At 39.3% G+C, this 8,787-nt stretch overlaps 1 protein-coding gene across 1 annotated transcript in view; it reads left to right on the top strand.

Annotated features, from left to right (window-relative positions):
- The window catches only part of Atf6 (activating transcription factor 6), a 200,344-nt gene that overhangs the window by 176,722 nt on the left and 14,835 nt on the right, over window positions 1-8,787 (top strand). The gene's annotated exons all lie outside the window — the stretch shown is intronic.

The raw sequence follows: 8,787 nt of genomic DNA, 5'->3' as shown, positions 1-8,787 counted from the left end.
TATATGCTGGGGATGCAGGTCAGTGTTCCATGAGTTCAGTTCTAGTGCTCCCTGGATTCAGTCCTTGGTACTGCCAAAATAATAGTAATAATATTAAAATAAAATAAGGTCATGACGTATTTGAAGACAAAGATATTTATTCCCCTGCCTTCAAGAATGACTGTACTTAAATGAAGCCATAAAAATTTAAATTATACCACTTATTTTAATAGACTCATTCTTAATGCAGAATTCTAGACCTACCATAAGAGAATGTATTCCCTCCAGTAACCCAGAGGTCTTTGTTATAAAAAGTAACCCATCTAAAACATGTTCCTATAATATGGCCTCCACAAATAAATTTAGGAAAACCTAATGTTTGTTTTATTTTTATAGAGATCAGGCCAGGGGGTGAGTCCTGGTGGCTGCTTAATCTTCAGTTATTGTGAGGTAACACATGCTGTTTTATGAGGAAAATTTTAACCAGGACACAATTGTGGAAGCCACACACATGTTCTATATATGTCCACACAGAACCAAAGCCCTATCCAAGCAGGTCTTTCTCTTTCACATGAAGCTTCTTGCAAGCTGAGTCAGTTCAGGTGAGCCACCTTCCCTTCCTGAGTTCAGGCTGCTAAAGAGCTAATGAAAGCACTGTATCAGTTTGCTTCCTGTTTCTGCAACCTTTTCCACCCCTCAAGTCTTCCTCATAAAAGTATTTTATTACCATTGTATGGTTTAATTGTGCTAATTTCTGAGCAGACAAAACCACAGAATGACTGTTCTTTAATAGTATAACCAAAGTTAAATAGAAGCAATATAGGAATTGGAAGCAATGTAGGAAATATAGCAAATCCTTCAGTAGTCCTTATTTCTCCAGATCCTTTATGAATAGCCTATACCTAAAATTCTAGTTAAAGAGATGCTGCAGTAGATTGTAGCACTCTGTTACCCAAAAGCATGTGAGGGGGCCTACGAGCCATATTGTACTTTCTGAGATTGTCCATTACATTGGGCTTGTATATCACGGACAACCTAAACCAAATGACTCACACATCAAGCAGGTGTTTTAGAATCCTAGGCATATATCAAGAATATTTTTCTATACCTTTGGCAGATACAAGACAACACTAGTAGCTCTCAGCTCCTGCAGAAATAAATTAGGCTGTATAAAATTTTAGACTCGGTCATCTACTTATTGTTGTCTCCATTCTCCATCAGATCTCCCTTCTGTATTACCACCAGAGTGACCTATCTCAATAAAATGCATTTCCAATCTCACTTCCTTAAAATCCTTCAATGGCTCCCTGCTGCCACTGGGATACATTCTAAGCTCTTTGTGAACTGCCCCTTCGCATCTCTCTAGCTTCCTTTTTTCACTTTCCATCAAACGCTTTGTTCTTTAGGAGCACCTTGCCCAGTGCGTTGCCTCATGACTTCATGTATTTCCTAATGCTGATCCCTCTCTACAGTTTCCCCCACCTTGGACCTGGCTAGAGAATCCTTCTATGTTAAGCTCAAATGTCACCTCCTTTAGCAACCCTTCTTTGTCACCTCTCCACCCCTTGGCCAGGGCCCTCTCCTCTTTGTTCTCACTGCACCACACGCCTACCCACCACACCTCCTCCCTGTTATATGGGTTTACATAGCTGCCATTTTTACTGGATGACAAATGCCTTGATCAGGGGCCAGGTCTTAACTCATCTCTATTTCCTCAGCACCCGGAGCACTGCCTGACACATAACAGCTGCTAAGTAAATATTTATGTAATTGAATCATATTGATCATAGGAACAGACTCCCATTGGGAGAACATTAGCCAGGCCCTATATATCTGAGAATAACACTTGTTTATGGCAACTCTACTAGTTGAATCTGCTCTGTTATATATTAAGTTGGGTGTTTTAGCCTCTTTTAAAAATAAAGGTTAAACTGAGCATATCCATAGTTCTGTTAAGATTACATCGTGCCTATTAGTGCAAAAACATAGCTGGTGCCTACCCTTTACAGTTTTTTGGGGTGTGTGATACCCAGCTGCAATCAAAGGTAGCTTTGTATGTTTGCGGCATTTTGATATGATGAGCTAATGGTGTGAAAGTCAAAACTCACTATTGCTCTTTAGCAATAGTGAGTAAGTTAGGTGCACTTAGACTTGCCTTCTCTGCTTTAAGGTCTTGCTTTTTAAAAATTCAAAGAAAGATATGTTCTCTCAAGAAATTTATGGCCTGTGTTTTTTTAAGCCATAAGCTAATCTAGTTTCCAGCCTTCAGCTTGGCTTCTGTGGAGACTAACAGTAATCCCCATAAACTATGTGGTCATTCTAGTTGCTTTTACTCAGGAAGGGCCCCAAGATTTTCATAAAAAAAAAACAAACTCAGAAAAAAGAAATGTCAAGAATTCTAGTGAGAAGTACTAAATTACAAGAAGCTGATTAGAATAACTTGTCTGAAAAATAAAAGACAGGAAACTTGCCAAATTTTTGGTGCTTTCTTAACATTAAATGGGGACGTATAATTTTAATTCTTGCCACATTTTCTTCTCTGGCACTGTTTCCACTGTGTGATAGAGATCTGCTGCTACAAGCCTGTAATCTCTTCACCTCCAACTCCTCATTCTTATACTAAGTCATAGAACTCAAAAGGCTTTGCATACTCTTTTCAAGGTAAACAGATAAATCCCAAGTTTTTTCCAGTGTAGCACTTCTTTCTGGATTTTTTCAACTGTCTGCTTAGCATAATTCTTAGTCGCACTTGCATTAACACTAAAAACACTTTGAAGTACAGTATTTCCTTTCATACAACACTGTTACAAGCATTAACTCCTCAGCCCTTACGCTGTCACAGGAAAAGAGCAGTTATTGTAACCTCTCTCTGCTGGAGAGATGGAGAAAATGACTGAACTATGGGTAATGCAATTGATTTTTCCTCCACAAGGTCACGAAGCAGTGGAAGATCAGGATAGACCCAGGACTGTGACTCCCAGGGCTTTTTTCTGTAGCCCAGAATGGGATGCTGCCTTTCTGTTCTTGCTGTATTGAAAGGTATATGTTATCTTTAGCCATCATGGACATGCAAATCGAAACCACATTGAGATTCTGTCTCATGCCTGTCAGAATGGCAATCATTAAGAATGTAAAAAAACAGCAAATGCTGGCAATGATTGGGGTGGGGTGGGAAGGAACTCAATGTAAATTAGTACAGCCATCATGGAAATCAGTTAAGCAATACTTCAAAAAACTAAAATAGAGCTACCATTTGATCCAGCTGTACCACTTCTTGGTTTATTCCTAAAAGAATTGAAATCAGCATACAACAGAGATACCCACAAATGCATGTTTATTGTCAGCCAATTTACAATAGTTAAACTGTGGAAACACCCTAGGTGCCCATCAACACATGAAAGGATAAAAAAATGTGTACACTGTCATGGCTTTCCTCATGACAGCCTGCCCTGCATCCTCCAGGGTGTACCTTTATCTTGCTTTTTCCTCTTTTACTCATCTCATGCTTGCTGTGCAGAGCCAGTTTGTCCCTCACTCTTCACCTACACTTTCTCAAATAAACTTTGCCACTGCAAAAAATGTGATGGATATACAGAATGGAATATTACTTAGCCATAAAGAAAAGTGAAACTGTGTAATTTGCAAGAAAATGGGTAGAACTAAAGACCATCATGTTAAGTAAAATAAGTAAACTCAGCTGAGCATGGTGGCACATGCCCATAACTCCAGCAGTCTGGGAGGCTAAAGTAGGAGGTTTGCAAACATTAGCCCAGCCCGGGCAATTTAGTGAGACCCTATCTCAAAATAATAATAACAGCAGCAACAACAACAATAATAATAGCCAGACTCAGAAAGTCAAATATCACACATTTTCTTTCATTAGGAAACTAGAAAAAAAAAGGTAAATGTGAAAGTAGAAAAGAGGCAGTTGGCGAAGAGGAAGGGAATGGGACAAGGAGCAACGAGGGGGGAATGGTCAAAGTATGTTAGATACGTGCACAGATTTGCCAAAAATGAAACCTGCTAGTCTATATAATTAACATGCGCTCAGAAAGACAGAGACAGGGAGAGCAAGAAGAAAAATTTTTGTTGCTTTGATGAGTATTTGACATAATCATAGCCACCCTACAAGTTAGGAATTAGTTTCCTTATGTTACAGATGACGTGACAGAAACTTGCTAGCCAGCAGGTAAAAGAGCTGACCTTCACGTCCACGACTGCCTTTGATTCCCAAGCCTCCTTCTCTAGTACACCGTGCCACACTGACTCCACAGTCACAAGCACCCGTGTTTCATACCGCCTGGCATCTCAAAAGCCCTCCACAAGCGTCATCATAGTTAATCCTCAGGAACTTTGGAAATGTGGGTGGTTATCATACACTTTGAAATAAAAAGCCCCGAGTCAGGGTGATCCTATGAAAATTCTGTGCTTCTCCTCAAACCCTCCCATTGCTTCCCATCTCATGAGAGTAAAAGCCCAAATCTGTGTGGCCCAGTCCCGTGCTTCCCTCTCTGGCCTTATCTCCTCCTCTTCCCTGCATTCTCTCCGCCCCAGCAGCGCTGACTGCCTTACTGTTCCTCAGATACTCAGGGCACACTCCTGCCCAGGGCCTTGATTCTGGCTTTTTCCTCTGCCTGTAATGCCCTTGCCCCAGATATCTGCATGATTAGCTCACTCAGTTCTGTAACATCTTGACCCAAAAGTGACCCTTTTACCAAAAAAAAACAAAAATCATCTTGCTGGTCAAGTCTTCCCAGAGCACTTTCTATAATTCTAGTCTAGCCCCTTGCATTTCATGTCCACCTTCCATGCTTACATTTTATCTTCAGTTTTCTTCATTTTCAGACATACTGTGTATTTACTTTTCTTGTTTCCTGTCTGCCCTCTCACTAGAAATATAAATGCTGTGACAGTGAGCTTGTCTGTTTTGTTCCCTTCTCAGCATCTAGAACAGGCTTGATACATGGTAGTGGCTGGATAAATATTTGGTGAATGAAAACAGGCTAGAAAATGGAAGATCAGAGAGGCTAAGTGAGCTTCCTCAGAATGATATAGGCTAGAAGGGTCGGAGTTAAACCTGACCCTGTTCTTCCAGTCCACGTCACATGCTTCTTCAGTTTGGACCCTCACTAGACCAAAATCCAGAAAAGGCTTTAAGTAATGTTATAACTAAAACCCAGTTAATTGTGAATACTGTACTTTTATGCAATTTGTTTTTAAACAACTGTTTCATCAGTTAACTATATCACATTGGTTGCAGACGAGCCCTTCCTTTGGGCTGTCTCCAGCAAGCAAGGATAATGTGAATAAATTACAGAATTTACAGTAAATCTGGTTATTTCTGAGTCTCAGATTCCTGAACATCTGAAATGAGAAGCATTCCTTTAATGAAACAATTTCACATTGCAGAATGTTTTGGGATGAACTTCATTATAGTTTTTACCCCACTAAGGTTCATCAGTTTAATTGACAGTAATAAATAAAAAAGTGAGAAGCATTTTAAAGCCCCAGACAACTATAACATACTGTTTCTTGACTGTCACAAAAATGGGTGAAATGCTCAGTTTTCTTTATAATTTGTTCAATTCTGTACTAATAAGGTAGGTAGTTTGTCTTGAGTATTCCTTAACTTTTATTGGAGATCACTGTATGTTTGATTCTTCCCTTTCCATCTGTGCAAAATGCTGGCTTTTCATTTCACTGCTTAACACTGCAGGATTAGTAAACATGCCGATGACCTCACTGTCCTCTGAGCTCATGTAGCCTCTGCTGCGGGGAACCTCCAGTCACTGCTTTCTGCCAGGGCAGAACAAGGGCCAAACAAGGGCCAAACAAGGTCAGGAAACTAAGTCAGTAATAGTGACATCTAGGTCAGAAAGGCGGATGTCCAAAACACGGCCGTGTACTCTTTGCCACTCTGAATTAAGGACATGCAAGTTTTAGCAAATAAAGCTGAATGTAGTATTTGGCATTGTGCCTCAGCCTGGTTCATTGCTTTGACAAAAATCCCCTCAACAGAGAGAAAATGCAGTCATTTGGAGGTAGCATATATATATCCTCATGAGCAGGAAACAGCTTTCAAAACTCCTTCATGAACATTAGCTATTAAATGTGCAACTTGAATAAAGTAATTCTCACTCGTTACATTGCTGCACAATAACTTATAACAAAGTGAACCTACAAGCCATAGCTTAATAGAACAGGTCTGAGAAGGGAAGAACAGCAAGTCAATTATTGAAGTTGGGACTTGATCAATAATTTAACTCAAAACTTGCTTAAAAAGAAAGCAAAACACCAGTACCTTGAAGTCACCCTTCTCTTCTTTTCCATTTGTTCCAGAAGCAATCTTTCCACTTATCCTTGACATTTTTTTTTTATATCTGCACATGGTTTGAAAGCAGCTATGTGAGTTTTTTTGTTTGAACAGACGTTTCCCTAATTTATTGTAACTATTGCTCTTGTCACTGTACCATATAATGTGTTTGGACTCACAAATAAGTCTTGTAGTTTCCAGAATGTCATCTCATCCTTACTGTATTTACTCTTAAGTGACTTTTTCTAGGAGATAATTTATTCTTTACAACAGGGCTACAAGTAGTTTCCTCTTCGTTAATTGCTATTAAATATAGGCATACTGTTATACATTTTTACAATTTTTCATATCCCATCTTGTAAATTATTTGTTTTTATTTATTTTGCCTAATAGTTGTAAACTTTATAAAGTAGAAACTTGTGTAAACATTTGTAGCGGAAAGAAGTTAGTCCGAATGAGCACAGATAACCAAGAATTCAGTTGGACATCTCAGCTGAAATCAGTCCCTTCCCTGATTCTACCCTGGGCATTGAGCCCTAGTCACTGTTTTTAGGAGCACATTTCCTGTGTCTCCCACCTAAGGATTTACATGAGATGCTTCAAGGTGTCTGGCTTCATTTGAACTTAGTCACAAACAAAATAGAGTTGATCTTAGGAGAAATATGGGGTGGGATTCTCATTCATTTCAGCTCTGTGTTAACATTCCATGAGCCAACTGTGAAGCCTCTAGAAAGATGATGTTTTGGCTGTGTCAGTGACACCTATTAAGAATTGTTCCAGGGGAGAGCATGAGAAACTTTCTGAAGTTCAGAATATCAAATGACATCCTTGATAAAAAATCTTGTTATGGTTTGAGTCCCAGAGTTTCAATCAGGAATCTCTGGGAATTTTGTCTCTAAGCTGTTCTCAGACCTCTTGTCACATACATTCCACAGGGGCTTTGGGGGATGGAGCAGGCCTAGCTCCTGGTTTTTAGCAGTGTTTGTCATCTTCACAACTAAATGGAACACTGGAATGTGACATTCACTCAGTTATGCCTGTTTTTTTCACTCAGTATTTATCATTTTAAATGTGTCAGGTCTTATCTTTAAAAAAAAAAAAAGAAAGACCTTCTCTGATTTTGTTAGTTGGTAAAAGAAGTAAGTGCCAAAAAGCTCTCTTCGCTGGATTTCACCCTTGGGTGTTGTCCTTTCCTTTCTGTACTTACTCTGTCCTCAGCAAGTCAGATATGAGGATGACATTTATTGATGAGAGCATTTTAGGGTTAATTTACTTTTTAATTTTCTGAAATGTCATTTGGCTTTGGCTTCTTGTCTGCAGAGTTACCGTACTAGGATTTAGTTTTGTAAACATGACTGCTCCCACTTTCTGAAATAGAAATAGGACGGAGAGTAATGATTTCCTTCCCTGTTAAAGAAAAAACTATTTATGACCCTTGCCAAAATTGATAAGGAAGACCTTATTCAAGGGGGGCCCACGGCAATAGGTATAAGGAGCACTGCAAAGGGATTTGCAGTGGGAGAAAAAGATTGGGTTCAACCAAGGCTCCAACCAAGGCAGGTGGAGATTTGCTGTCACGGAGCGAGTGAGGGGCCCTGGATGGAGAATTGTAAGAGGAAGCATCAGAAGTAAGGGAGATTCGTGTTGGACTGACTCAACAGAATTCTTACTGAAGATAGATTAGGGTTGTCAGACACCAAGTTGAATAGAGGATTTTAACTAAACTTGGCAGGATTGTTGCTCAAACTGGATTCTACAGAGACAGAGAAGGAAGCCAAAGGTTGGGCCCATTTGAACAGAGAAGCTTGATTAGGGTTAAGGAGAGAGTCTTTGTTACCTGCTAAAAAAAGAAATTACTTTTTCTGGCTTAGAGAATGATAGTATCACATACAAAGAGAAATGGTTTATTTATAACTGATTGTATAATAATAGTTCAAAAAACATGGTATTTTCTTGAGAAAGCAGCATTTGTTGAGTCATGAGTGGTGCTGTTTGTAAGTTTTTGTAGTATGTGTCAGAATTCAGAGAATAGAAAAATTATTCCATTTATAGAACACTATAGTCTGAATTATTTTGTTGTGGAAATTAAAAATACTTTGTAGTCCTTACGCCATTTCTTTTGAGAATCTGCGAGAAAGATAATAGCTGGTGGTTTTGGGTTTTTGTTTGTTTTGTTTTGTTTTTTGGTTTGGGACGTCAGGTCACAGCAAAGCATGCCTCGGTTGCCGTTCAATCATGTTCCTTCCACCACTGCTTATCTGAATAATATGGAGTTACTTTTCTTGGTTCCTTGTTAGACAGCTGATTCATTTCCAGTAAGTAAAAAGGGAAGTCCTTTTTTTGTTTGTTTGTTTTGTTTTGTCCCCCCCCCGCCCCCCCCAAACTCACGACCTCGCGCTTGCCAGGCAGGTGCTGTGCCACTAAGCTAAATCCCCAGCCCCTGAAAATCCTTTTTTCAGTCTTTTCCAGAATAAATCTTTTCTGCTTACTTTATC

Source organism: Chinchilla lanigera, unplaced genomic scaffold (genome assembly GCF_000276665.1).
Source record: "Chinchilla lanigera isolate Chin_1 unplaced genomic scaffold, ChiLan1.0 scaffold00061, whole genome shotgun sequence".
In the NCBI taxonomy this organism is placed as follows: Eukaryota; Metazoa; Chordata; class Mammalia; order Rodentia; family Chinchillidae; genus Chinchilla; species Chinchilla lanigera.
The sequence above is the reverse complement of the archived record's forward strand: the minus strand, read 5'-3'. Positions and strand labels throughout refer to the sequence as shown.